The 13706-nt window shown below is 33.6% G+C and overlaps 1 protein-coding gene across 1 annotated transcript in view; it reads left to right on the top strand.

Moving 5' to 3' along the window:
* LOC125071209 (phosphofurin acidic cluster sorting protein 1) overlaps positions 1-13706 on the top strand; it is a 129714-nt gene that overhangs the window by 77790 nt on the left and 38218 nt on the right. The window lies entirely within an intron of this gene.

Raw genomic sequence — 13706 nt, 5'->3', positions numbered from 1 at the left:
AACATATTATACCATGCAGAACCCGTAAGATCGTGATATAATTTAGAACAGACTGTATCTATTAAAACGATTTCAAGTGTATATAATTTTTTTTACTCTGAATATCAATTAAACGTATGTAAATTACGTTTATTGGGCGATTTATTTGAATTGATTGCTTTAGTACGCGTCATGGTCGTAAACTGAAGCTCTTCATATCTTAAGTGGGTCTGAGAAAATATGATCTTTAGACGATGAGCATGGAACATCTGGTGCGTAAAAAACTTATAGCGTAGAGGAGTTATTCCAACTGATAGGTACATACAGACAAACAAACTGGTATCAACTAAGGAAACATTTTGATAAAACTGCTACTTCATGTTATGATTTATAGGTATACGTAAATATTATCCGTTCCGTTATTAGTTAGATTTATGTATAAATAGAGAAGTCAAATTGTGCTTTAACTTTGAATAATTCACGTACATGTACTTGCGGGTAAGGCTTTATGTTAGCTAGTCTGGGTAGGTGCCATCCGCTATCCAGTATAAAGTAGTACAATACACAGTAATGGTTCTGGTTTGAAGGATCAGTGAGCCAGAGCCAGAGCTAGATATTATGTCCACAAGGGGCAGGGGACGACGAGGCAAGGGACGGAATATCTTAATTTCCAGGGCTGGAGGCGACCACTTACCATCAGGTGACTATATATAATCCGTATAAAATATTGACTGCTGAAAGGTTAGTCGATTCTTTTCGGTAGAATCTATATTCCGATGGAACAGAGAAAATCTGTATCATTGTAAAATAGTATTTCTTCCAAACATTCACAGTAAAAATGTTGTCAACGAAGATATTCATAAAACAAGAACTTTGACCTCTGTGTCGTAAAGCTTTTACAAAAAAATGTCCATGACTGGTAAATAATTCATTCAATGAGCCAAGCTATTTTCTTATCGGATTTGAGAGAAAATGTTGTAAGAATTTCTCCGTTTGATTGATGAAAATGGAAATAATTTTGGTATCGGATGATTAATAATGATTGCAATTCCATTCTGAGTTGCGTAACTTAACTGCCAAATAAATATTTCTTTTATAACAACGAAGGAGAGAAAAAGAACCTCAATTAATTTGGAATAAGTTTCATTTTTCCTTACAACATTTTTGCTACGAGTCGTTGAGCATGTGACTTTTTGCTTGACTGTTACAAAGATAACAATATATTACACGAAGTAATGGATTTTAATAACATACATTCAGATAAAAAGGATAAATTTAAAAATATAATCAATTTAAAAATTTTAAGAAACAATAATAATCTGTTATAAAAAATAAATGGCAATTACGATCAAAACAAAAGTACGACAATATTAATGACACAATCAATAAATGCAGTCTAAAAGAGTGAAGAAGTAGATAAACAGCTCGATGTGTAGTTAGGTAAATTATTACTATTACTCATTTTCAATGGTACCCTTGTAGCTGCGACTGACAGTGACAAATTGAACAAAAGTATAAAAATAGCTATTTATATGTACTATAGAGTGCACATGCTCAATTACATGTTTTGTTTACCTTACTATATATATTACTTGAAAATATGGACACAAAAAGTATTTCCCTACTGACTCAGATTAATAACTATTACGTACAACTACATTGTAATCAACAACACCGCTTTTTGTTTAATTTCTTTTCGGACAGTTGAAGAATGCAACAAGATTTAATTACTGAAATTCTTCTGGATCCAAAAGACTTTATTTCAGTTCTTCTAAATAGGTGTCCCGCAAAGAGCAATTTTAGATCCTTTTTTATTTTTGGTATATATACATGATCTTCCTTTCTGAGTTAAAGATATTTGTGATATTACATTTTTGTTTACGATACTTCGTTGTTTTAATATATTTAATGTTGACAGAATGAACTAATGACGATGTAAACAAGGCATATTGAATGAGGTGGTTCATTTAATGAAAGTAATATTTTATATAGATATTGCTTTATTTTACTATAATAAGAACGACTCGCACGCCACTTATGTCTATGTTACTATATCAGAAACCTTCACATATATCAATAATAACTATACAAAGGTTCAAAGGATCTATATTCGATGCGTATGTTTTTTATATAAAAAATTGTACGAAAATTCTATTTTCGTTCAAAATATCGTGTGATACAATCTCTACCAGTTGAAAGTGACTGAACCCAAATTCACAAATCCGATGTTTCAAAACTTTTTAATTGCCTGCTGCTACCCGCTAACAGTTGGTTCAATGATTTCACTGCCTCAGGTGAGACGTTAATACATAGTAAATGTTGGTATGAATTTCAATTGTGAAAAGAAATAATTATTATTTCGAAATTTCTCTAAATAAGAAGTTTATAATGGAAAAGTATTAATATATTCATTAAACAACTAAAATAATATATAAGCAATGAAATGGTTGATCTAGGACAACAAAGGTCTTCGTCATGTGAAAGCGATCTCGTGGCGCAAAGAGATGAGAGTCGCACTCGGCGTCCAGTGCACCGGCGAGTACCCCCCCCCCCCCACCACTTCCACACGGGGGAAACTTTTTCCAAGCGAGATAAAAAAAGGACAACAGAGGTCTCAGTGCTTAATAACATAGTCATCAAACAAAATATAGATCAGGTGCTAGCTATCGTAGCTAGACTAATCCAATAACCTGTGTTTAGGATAATAAGTCCTCTCCCCGAAAGTTGAAATAATCGAAATAAATCAGAAATATCGGTAAAGTATATTGACACAAATAAACATTTGTTACTATAATAAATTATAATTCCTAAAGTGAGTTGTACCGCCAAGCAGCAATACTTAGTGTTGTTGTGTTCCGGCTAGATGAGTGAGTGAGTCAGTGTAAAGACAGGCACATTGGACATAATATCTCGATTCCTAAGGTTAGTGACCCATCCCATCCACCCATTATATACAAACATCAGGCCGTAATTTGCGATATTGTCGTCTGTTTCTGTAATTATACCATAAAAAGTCGAAGAATGTGAACTAAACCCCGTAATTACAGGTGAAAAATAGTACACTTACGGAAACATAAATTGATACATTGAAATATTACGGAATCCGTTCATTCCTCGGCGTATATAGTGGCTCCGGATACTAAAGGCATAATATCCGGCGCTTGGAAAACATTTAATCAAATTTCGCCCCAAGGGAACTAATATTCAGTCGGATTCACTTGTACTTAAAGACTTATACGTGTCTTTGAATAACCTAATATCTTACAATTCGCTAACTTTACAAATACAACTCAAACGTATGATGTAGCGATTGATGCTAGGAATTCGGCATCTGCGTGTGATGCAACATCTCGGTGTTTACAAATCGGACCAAATACCAGGGAGCAGGGTCGGATCAACGACGTATATGATGATGTGTATGAATCACTTGCACAGATAGCTAGCGCCATATTTTAATAAAAATTTTGATTGGCAGCGCTTTACTGTGCAATATTATAGAACATATATTCATTCATATTTGAAAATTTTTTAACTCTCATTTAGAAATAATAGAATACGCATTTAATCTGGACTTTAGGTATGGTGTGGATTTGGATCCGTATTTGTGAAAAGTATACATTACATTATTTTGATGAGTTCTGAATTACCATGGGTACTGAGTAGTTATCCCCAACCCCAACCCTCCTGTCCATTCCGAGAAGTTTTAAACCTAGGGGTGGCTTAAAACTTCCCGGAAAATAAATGGTCCTCGATAAAGTATAAATTAAATTTAACGTGTGTAATTATGTACCTACATGTGTCAGAAGTGGTAAATTATTACGTCGGAAACATTTCAGTTTCATTATGCATGCACTTAAATGCGACCGAATAGAGTAAGTAAACTGCGTGCTGGGCCTTTAAACGCCCAAATCCGGCCCTGAGTTTCAGCGTATACTATTAAGCGATATAAACCATAACGGTCGTACGAAAATAGACCGCGTACGTAATTACAAACAATCAAATACGCTTTTAACGTTTTTAGGGGTTATATGTGCGTTAAGTTTTAAATAGTATGACCATTATTTTGATTTTAAGTAGAAATGTTTTTATATTTGTTTAGTGTTTTTTTTTTAATATTAAATCTAGGAAGAATGTCGTGAAATTGGGCCACCTAACTGAAAGTAATCATATGCCATGACCAAGGAAATTAGAATTCCAAGAACGAGCCGTTAAAGAAATTAGCTAACTTAAATTGACGTGATTTAAAAACTTTGAATGGTTTACTTTTATTGATTACTAACAAATTAGAAATATTGTTATCAATTCAATTTAACAATGTATATGCTTTGTTTATACTCGTGAGGCTAAACATGATGCTACGTACATGATGTGACATTATTTGTTTAAATAAAAAGGGATATTTTTTCTTGATTGATTTCACACTTTATTAATTAAAGTCATGGTTAAATTTAAATCAATCTTATCTATTAATTCCGTCAGTTCAAGACTGTCGACTTAAAATGACGGAATGAATAATATTGTTGCAAAAAATCTCTCGAAATATTAAAAAAAAACATCTGATACGAAGACATGGTACTTTATACTGTATGACAGAGAACTATCATAGTATCTTTAAACGTTTGGCTTAGACATCGTTAAACTTGAACAAATCGCAATAGGATTTATATAAAAGGGTTTAGGCAAAGTGATATTAAAACTGCGCTCTCGTCTAAATTGTTCAATACACTTTTTCAATTGTGGATACATTACTTCATAAATTTAAAACACACATGTATCATATTCATAAATTTAGGCGCAATTTTAACTGATTTCAATAATAGGAGAAGTTTATTAATTCGGTCAATTACCTCAGAACTCCTTCATTGATGAAACCATTTAAAAAGTTCTCTTTTTAATTACGAAGGTATACTTCCTGTTCTATCTCGTTTAAATTTGAAGAAAAAATTCACATGTCTGTCAAAATCCGATGATCGACTCCTCGTGTTCTTTATCCGATAAAAGCCTAAAATGTGGTCACAGTCGAACGCGACCTGTCCGCTTGAGTCATCGCGTGACGCCGAACCGTCTAACGAGCGTCTGACTCTCACCTGCAGCGTGACCTCGGCCGATAAATTAGATAGAGCCAGCAGCGAGCAGCGAGCAGCTGGCCGATTTATTAGGCAATAACTTAATTTGCGATAGCATTATATCGGAACTTTTTGTTTTTATTTTGGGATTTAATTTAGATATATTATGTTATTTTTTTTTGTTATATTTATTCAAGGTTCATTAAATTCTTTATCATTAAGTGTTACTAGAAATTATTGAAAAACATTAGTACGTACGTATGTATGTCGACGTTTTATTGTGTTGGGCAAAGTTCTCCCATCGGATGATATCAGCTTGTAAAAGTTAAAAATAAATGCGTACCAAATATAGGCTGGGCCATGGGTGTGTGTGTGGATGTACTACTATTTTGGTAGGACTGAATTAAATTGATTGGCTATGATATTCTGTTACAAATAAAAGTTTCTTTTGAAATATTTTTATTTTTATTTTATCCCTAGTGCTAGGCTTAGCAGCTTCGTGAAAGTGACTCTAAGCGAAAAAGCAATAATAATATATAATATAGCAAGATAAAACTGACGACGATTTACGAAGATCGCGTATTATAATTCAAATGTAAATGACTAGTGTTATGTCAACGATCGATACTATAATTACAGTGTTATGTCACAGTTAAATAACGTTACGTCTAGATAAGTACACAGAGACACAGCCAACAATCAGCCATTACGTGTAATTAAGATGTAATTATTTTCTCTCGGTTATTGTCTCATGGTATCGATTGTATAAACAACGGAAGTTATTTGCAGTGGAAGAAGGTTGTTGTTAATAAAAAGGCAACGTTATTGAATGTTGCGTAGAGTTAATTAAAGCTGAAACTTTGAAGCATTTTGAGGTTTCAGCCAATTGCAAGACATGTTTCTAATTTAAAAAAAAAAAATCTAAGATTTCACTAAATAATGTGTAAAAATTAAAACTTTTGTTGGCTTTTTCAATACGGATATGTTTTGAAAGAGTTATTTTTGAGAGAGGAGTTCACAGGAGTTATTTATTAAAAGCATACTTTTTGGCTTTTTCATGCCACTTCTCTCCTATACTGCTGGACTCAGGCCATTTCAAGATGCCCCAAATTTTTGTTTCAAGTAAATGTCCAATAGTATTAAAATAAAATTTACTCATAAACAATACACTTTAAAAAAATTCATGCTTGAGACGATTTGAGCTAGTATTAAGGTACTGTGCTTTTTTGTACATCGTGCGTAATAAATTCGATATTTTATCTTTATGACATGCCACTTCTAACACGATTACTATTCTGTGATTAAAAACATATGTGCTGATAGATTCTGTTGTAATACACGTAAGTTATTATAAAGTATTATCTAATTGTTCATACCTAATAAGAAAAGCCGCCTTAAAGGATGATTTATACGAAATATTAACGGTGGCATGTCCAACGTTCACACACGACATCTTTATGTATGAGATAATTGCTGCGATCGAATTATTATACGAGATTGTAAAGAGTTAAGCGTGTTTTATTTATTTGCGATTAATAAATCGCCTTGTTATGAAATGCTACGACGGTTGTGTCTATATTTTCCTCTTTTAAAACAAAGAATATCCTGAGAAATTATCACTGAAAATAGATAATTGGAAATTTTATTGTATTATAATCGAATTTTTACTAAAACATCTAAAATAAATATTGACGGACACTTATCAAATAAGTTTTATTTATATACCAAGAAAAAAAAATGGAAAAAATGAAGAACGAAGTTACAGTTCAATTTTAACCACCTCGACCACCCATGATGGATGCCCATTTTTAACTTCGTCTGAACGGTGACGTCGCAGCCTTGACCACGTCACTCGCTTTTCATTTAACAATAAAAAGAAGGATAGAAAAAAATGTTTATAGGTATAGAGTTTGTTTGCACGTTTGTCTAGTTTAATAGATACCTAGCCATAATAAATAATATAAATAAATAATAAAACACACATGCATGTATTACTTAACAATATGTTGCCGCTTCGACAAGAAATAGTCCAGCCTTAATGTCAATGAGAATATATTGTCAGAAAAAAGACATGATCCTTTTTACTTTTATTTTTTTCCGTTAACTAGATACCGGCGCGGCTTCACACAGGGAAAAATAAGTATCTAAGAAAAATCTTCTATTCGGCTTTTCTCTACAATAAATGCATGTATTATACCGATAAACCTTCTACTCGAATCACATTCTATATTGATGAACCGCATTAAAATCCGTTGCGTAGTTTTAAAGCTAAGCGTACAGACGACGAGAAGTGACTTTATTTCATACTACATATGTATAATAATATGGCAGTGTTTATACTGCCTAGTAACAAATGATAAGCATGAAAAATATGTTAGGCAGCTCGCATTATTACAATAATTTTCATTGAAAATAATCACAGCGACATGTCTTCTGCAGGGTCGCAATTTCCTTCCTTTATATATTCACGAAAATACAACGCATTATTCACTCGTAATGTTCATGTCTCTAAGATAAAACTTAACAAAGCGTACTTGACTTTTTTCCGCATTCACACCGTGTCGTTACACAGTTAATATTTTTTTTTTATTTTGGTTTCAGGTAACCACTGCCTTCTTCTTTCTTTACTAATAAGGCGTATTAAGTAAGTAATATAATTTGATTTAAAATTGTATATGTGTTTTTTTCACATATTGCTGTAATAGCTATTACCTACGTATAAAACTATGAAAAATTAACGCTTACTTTATGTGTGTGAGTTTGTGCTCAGTTTATTTGTGAAACGATGTAAACAGTTTAGAATAATTTCCATAAATCAAAAATCTAACTATATATTATTGTAGGAATAGCATCTATTTCGATATCAAAATATACGTGCAAACATCTTGTCCATGAATAAAGGACATTAAAATTTATAATCAAGTTTATCGGTAGTTATTTGTAAATTAGTAAGCAGTATATCTTATACATGTTTGTTTTTGACAAAATCAGATTCTAACTGAACTAATGTTTTTGATATTTAAAAAATCATTTAAAAGAGGTTTCATCATTTTGGCGTCAATGTGATATGTATAGATGAGTGACTTATCTTCTTATATGAATGTGTAGATGAGTGACTTACAGTTTGCAATTAAATAATTGAAAACAAAACCTGTCATAGGTTTCGAAATTGCTAAAAAATAGTAGTAATCAGTCTCGTGAACAAGACATTCCTAGATAATGTCGAAATATCGAGCTCCACGAAATAAAAATAAAAAACATGGTAAATATCCCGTTTTAAATACTGTTAGTAATAAAAATAACCATGTTAATTTAAAATCTTATACTAAAAAATATTTTGAATAAACACAAAGTTTCGTGGGAGACCCTCTAGTACTAAATATACAGTGAACGGTGTAAAATATAGTATTGAACGAGTATATTTTAAAAAGAGCTGTGTTTTATCACTGCGCCGCGCCGCGCGCCGTGCCTTATAACCGAACGCCATAAAATGTTACGATGCCATTGTTCCTTATAGGCGGTTAAACCTGTCTCTTTGTTGCTCGGGATATTTAGGGGAATTAAATTTTAACCGAGCACTAGTTTTGCTTTTGTTTATGTAATGATAAAGACTAAACAATATTTCGATGGTTATTAAGTTTCGGGATCAAATGGGTAAAGGTAATATTTTTAAGACATTGCGCAAAATCGTCGTCTGCACAAAATATCAAATATCGAAAAAAGCGGCTGTAAGAGAATCTAGTCTGGTCGATCAACGAAAATATTTGGCGTCGTATTTCCAAAATATATGAATTTACCTGATGGTAGGGCTTTAGGCTAGATCGTCTTGGTAGGTACCAATCATTCATTAGATATTCTACCGCAACACAGCAGCAGAACCCAGTATTGTTGTGTTCCGCCTTGAAGGGTGAGTGAGCAAATCTACAGGCACTAGGGACATAATATCTTAGTTACCACTGTTGGTGGCGCCTTGGCGATGTAAGGAATGGTTAATATTACTTACAGCGCCATTGTCTAGTGGCGGTGGTGACAACTTACCATTATAAAAAGTTGTCATTTTAATATTCGTGCAAATATTTTTATAGTCTTATTTCTATATGTATATATCTTCTGTAGTTGTGTATGTAACTGAGCTCCTTCTAAACGGTTGGGCCGATTTCGTTTAATTTTTGTTGTGTGTATTTGAGCGGTTAGATTGAACCCGGAAGCGCTGCAAGCGGGAAATGAATAAAATCCTAATTTCACATGGACGAAGCCAAGACAGGCAGCTAATATAAACCAAAAGTTTCATATCCTGTCCACAAACGGGGTAAGGAATTGAATTAAATTAATTACACTCTCCTTCTATTTTGAACTATGTATTTGAATTTTATTCTCGTAACACAAAATGTAACCAATGTCCAACCTTGAAAATGAAAACAAAACTTTCCTAGAGTCTGGATTTTCAAAGAAATATAAAGAGCGTATTAATCATGCAAGAATCGTAACTTCATGCGCCGTAGGGAAGACTTTAATATCCATTCTTTATGGCCTACTTCCTAAACTGGGGTGAGAGCTCGCTATGTATGAACAGAACTCCACTCGGCTCTTCGGTAAAACGGTAATGTTTACAACCTAGGGTTGTCAACTGAAACATAATATGAATAACATGAGATTCTTAAAGTATAAAGCTACCCATGTCAGTCTGAGAAATAATATACATTACTACGACAAGAAATGATATGTTTCATACAGTGCCGTTGACGTTCGCCTATAGATTGTTGCTTGTCCGCGTTCCTGAATTAGGTACGTAAGCAAAATGTATACATTTTGTGACTGAAATTCGAAGGTATGACAACCCTATTACAAGTGGACGTAGTGCCTTGGCAATTAATTAACCTAACTGTTAATTCAAGATCAGACTTAGTCACGTTAAAATATAAACTTTCAACTGCATTTTTTCAATTAACGTGTTGTTATTAATGGCTTGATAATAACCGCCAAGAAATAAGAAGTCCATCTACGTGTTGGTTTAATACAATTTGCCTGGAATAGCGTCGGCGGTCTTTATACATAGAAGTATAATAGAACAATTATGGAATCCATATTATGTTAGACTGCTTTTAATTATCTGTGGACGAAGAGAGTAAAAAATATGCTATAGACCACTTATCTCGTTCATAGTTTGGTGTGATCGCTATTTATTCTATAGATTCACCTGCAATGCTGTTCTATAAGAACTCACTTAATTCTCGTGAAATGTTAATAAGCCGACTTACGGCGATATGGTTTGAAATTCGAATTTGTTCTTCAGAATAGCTAATTATAATTCAATTCCTCTCATAGCCAATTGATATTGTAAGAAATGGAACTGAAGTTTTATATCGCTTGTTATTGTAATTAAGATTACCCTTCATGACGAATATAGCAATAAAAAGTGTTGTATGTTGGTAAACTAAGGTAACTAGTGAGGTACGTGTGTGAGACGTGTATAGCAGCCGTAAGGCAGCAACTAGATTTGTGTAGCCGCTGAAAGTTTGAGAAGTAAAGATAAGTTTGAAACAACGAGATCCCGACGCTCTAAAGTCAATAAATCCTTCCTGAGGCTATCGTTTCTACAATAAATGTCCGCAGATATGATTAACTTGTCAATTTAAGAAGTTAAAATTATTGTAAATAAAGAAACCATTAATAAATAAGGCATATTACAGAACAGATGGTTATAAAGCTGTTAAAAATGTGGAGCTAGTGTTTTTAATTTTCTGACAAGATTTGAACTTAACAATATTCAAATAATATACCAATTTAATTGGTGTAAAGAGTTTTGAAAGTTCTTCGCGGTAGAATCAACATTCCGAACCGAAATTAACTTGACATTAAATATAATCCTGTACATTGGCGATTCACAAATGCTTGTAAACTCACTTGAATAAAGTTATTTTGATGAAGTTGCACTTTGTATCGTCTACATGCATTAAAACATCCATTACCGAGGGACTAGGTGTAATAGTGTCACGTCGACATTCGTACGGAGATGTTTTAATTAGAAGAAAATGAGAAACACGGGTTCAGTTTTTAATGTATCGGGTTGAAATGGACTAAGCAACAAAGCTCTATCCTTTGTTCGTAATTAAATTAAAAGTTTGGGTTCCGTACAGAATTTTCGTTGTTAATTAAGGAATATAACCGTTCTTGTATTTTTATTTTTCAAAAATAAAAACTGACGAAGGCTCAAACAAAATTCTGGTCGAATTTAAGCCAATATGGCAGGCAGTCTAGTTAGTAATTAAGGTGAGATAATTATATTACAGAGGTCAGATTTGTTCGCAATCATACGTTCAATCACTCTTCTCTTAATCTCATAGTGCGCAGGGATGTCAATCCGACAAGGCCAATCGGATGGTTTATTTACGTGTTTTTCGAGGCGTGGGATTTTGTCATAAGTTTTTTCCAGGCTTCAGAAAGCAACCTGGGGCCCTGAGGGAGGGGACCGGGTTATGTGGGATTCCTACCCACTAAAACCACTGTGATGGCCGTCCTCGATACGGATCGGACAGGGTGTGGGATCTTGTCAATATAACGCATTAGCGTGCAGTGCTCCACTCTTGTCTTGGCTCGGAGCTCTCCTCAAGGGGCGAAGGTGATCTCGTTTCCCTGGACTCCTCGCTAGTGCGTATGACAGCAGCGATCCCAGCTGCTATCCAACTCAGGGCCGTCTAAAATAGGAAACGTGTGGCCCCTTAAATCCACGGCGTCGCGTCCACGTCACGGTCACGTCCTGTCTTTTAAGCCCTGGACATCGGGGTTGTGGGATCTCCCACGTCGATCGTCGTCGTCGTCTCTTCGGGATTCGAAATCGTAACTTCATAATTGTCAGTCATGTTTTAAGCCAATTAATATCGGGGTAAACGAGGGCGAAAAAATAATTTATTTATATTTTTTAAAAGACTGAACGACCCAGTAACCTGTACCCATATACCCTTTATATATATTTTTGTTATTATTGTAGTAAAATGTTTTTGCAATATAAAAACTTAAGTACGAACCGCTTCGCAGTTGGAAACTAGATCATTTCAAACCGTTGCTCGTACGTGCCTCCGCGTAATGAAACACGCCTACGGGTCTCTCATATTCTGTGCCAGCTGTCCTCTGGATTTATAGCGCGATAACCTTTACTAACCAGATCCGAGCGAGTGAAATATATTATATATATATATTGCATATGCTTTATATTTTCCTATAGCCTATTCCAATGGAAGTAGGAAAAATGATAAACAAACTTTAGATTTATGTATTTCATGCAATTTGTTAATCACTCAGTATTGTGTAGTACTAAGAGTTTATGATTAATATATCTTTATTTATAATACAAGACTATGCCACTTAACCACTTATGTTCACTTTATTTTTACTTCGTAAATTCCGATAACAGTTTCGTCGACGTTCAAAACGCCATTTTTTCGCAAATCCATAGTGAATATCATAGATTAATCAAGCTCTCAACCAATTATATCGCGTCAATATGCTATCTGTTGTTTAATTGGCTTTTTCCTGTTATGGTTGGAATAGAGAATAATTTGTTATTTCACGAATATAATATTATATTGTTTTCAATTGTTTAGTAGGTTTTATTTAAAAATATTATTTAAATACTAAAAAGCTAGTACCTTGTCACATTTACTAGTCATTAAAAATATATATATATTTTTTAATAATAGATTGTACCTACTAGTATAGCATTGTGTATTTAGTGGATTGCGAGACTTAACTCTTTTCAACTACCATTTCTGTATGTTATCAATGCGATATAACTTCAACATTTAAATAACATTCTCGCTCGCGTTAAAATGTTTGAAAAGATACGGCGTTTAAATGAGTAAGTAAACCGAATGGAAGACCTTCAATTTAATTACACCCCTTCGTTTAGGGATGAATGGATGAAGGCAGAACGTTGTTAGTTGTCGTGAAACTTGACACACTTTAAGTTTGAGATACGTTTAATACGAAGTTATCAGTTATTAGTTTGTCGTAGGCTTATTATGTTATATGTTTAATCCCTCTCGTTAATAAATGTATTTTGGACAATCTTGTATTTATTTAGATATACAATAATAACCTTATATAATCGACTGACCGTTATAACAAAATTAAAGCATTTGTTTTAAATAAATAGTATGTATTTTACATAATTCCTAGAAAACTCTGGACAATTAGAAAACAATTATATCGCGTTATCAAGTATATGAATCTATTTGGTCACGAAGAGCATTTAATAGGACAGCGTGGAACTAGTTGATAGAGATCAACGTGATACAAAACACCTAGAGACGGGAAATCCGGCGTTTTTTTATGATATTGGTAGACAGACGGACGGTCACCACCGCCCATAGATATAAGCGCTAAGAAATCTTAACAATTCCTTACATCACCAAAGCGCCACCAACCTTTGGGGTTATAATATTACGTCCCTTGTGCTAGTAGTTACACTGGCGCACTCATCCTTCAAACCAGAATACAAAAATACTAAGTATTGCTGCTTGGTACTAGAATATATGACGAGTAGGTGGTAATTACCCAGACAGGCACGCACAAAACCCTACTACCAAGTGAAAGATTGTAGTATTAGCAATTAGCAATCAAGACTCAACCATAATGAAGTACACCGTGTTAATATTTATTTAA

Source organism: Vanessa atalanta, chromosome 18 (genome assembly GCF_905147765.1).
Source record: "Vanessa atalanta chromosome 18, ilVanAtal1.2, whole genome shotgun sequence".
Classification (NCBI taxonomy): Eukaryota; Metazoa; Arthropoda; class Insecta; order Lepidoptera; family Nymphalidae; genus Vanessa; species Vanessa atalanta.
This window is presented reverse-complemented; position numbering and strand designations above follow the sequence as displayed.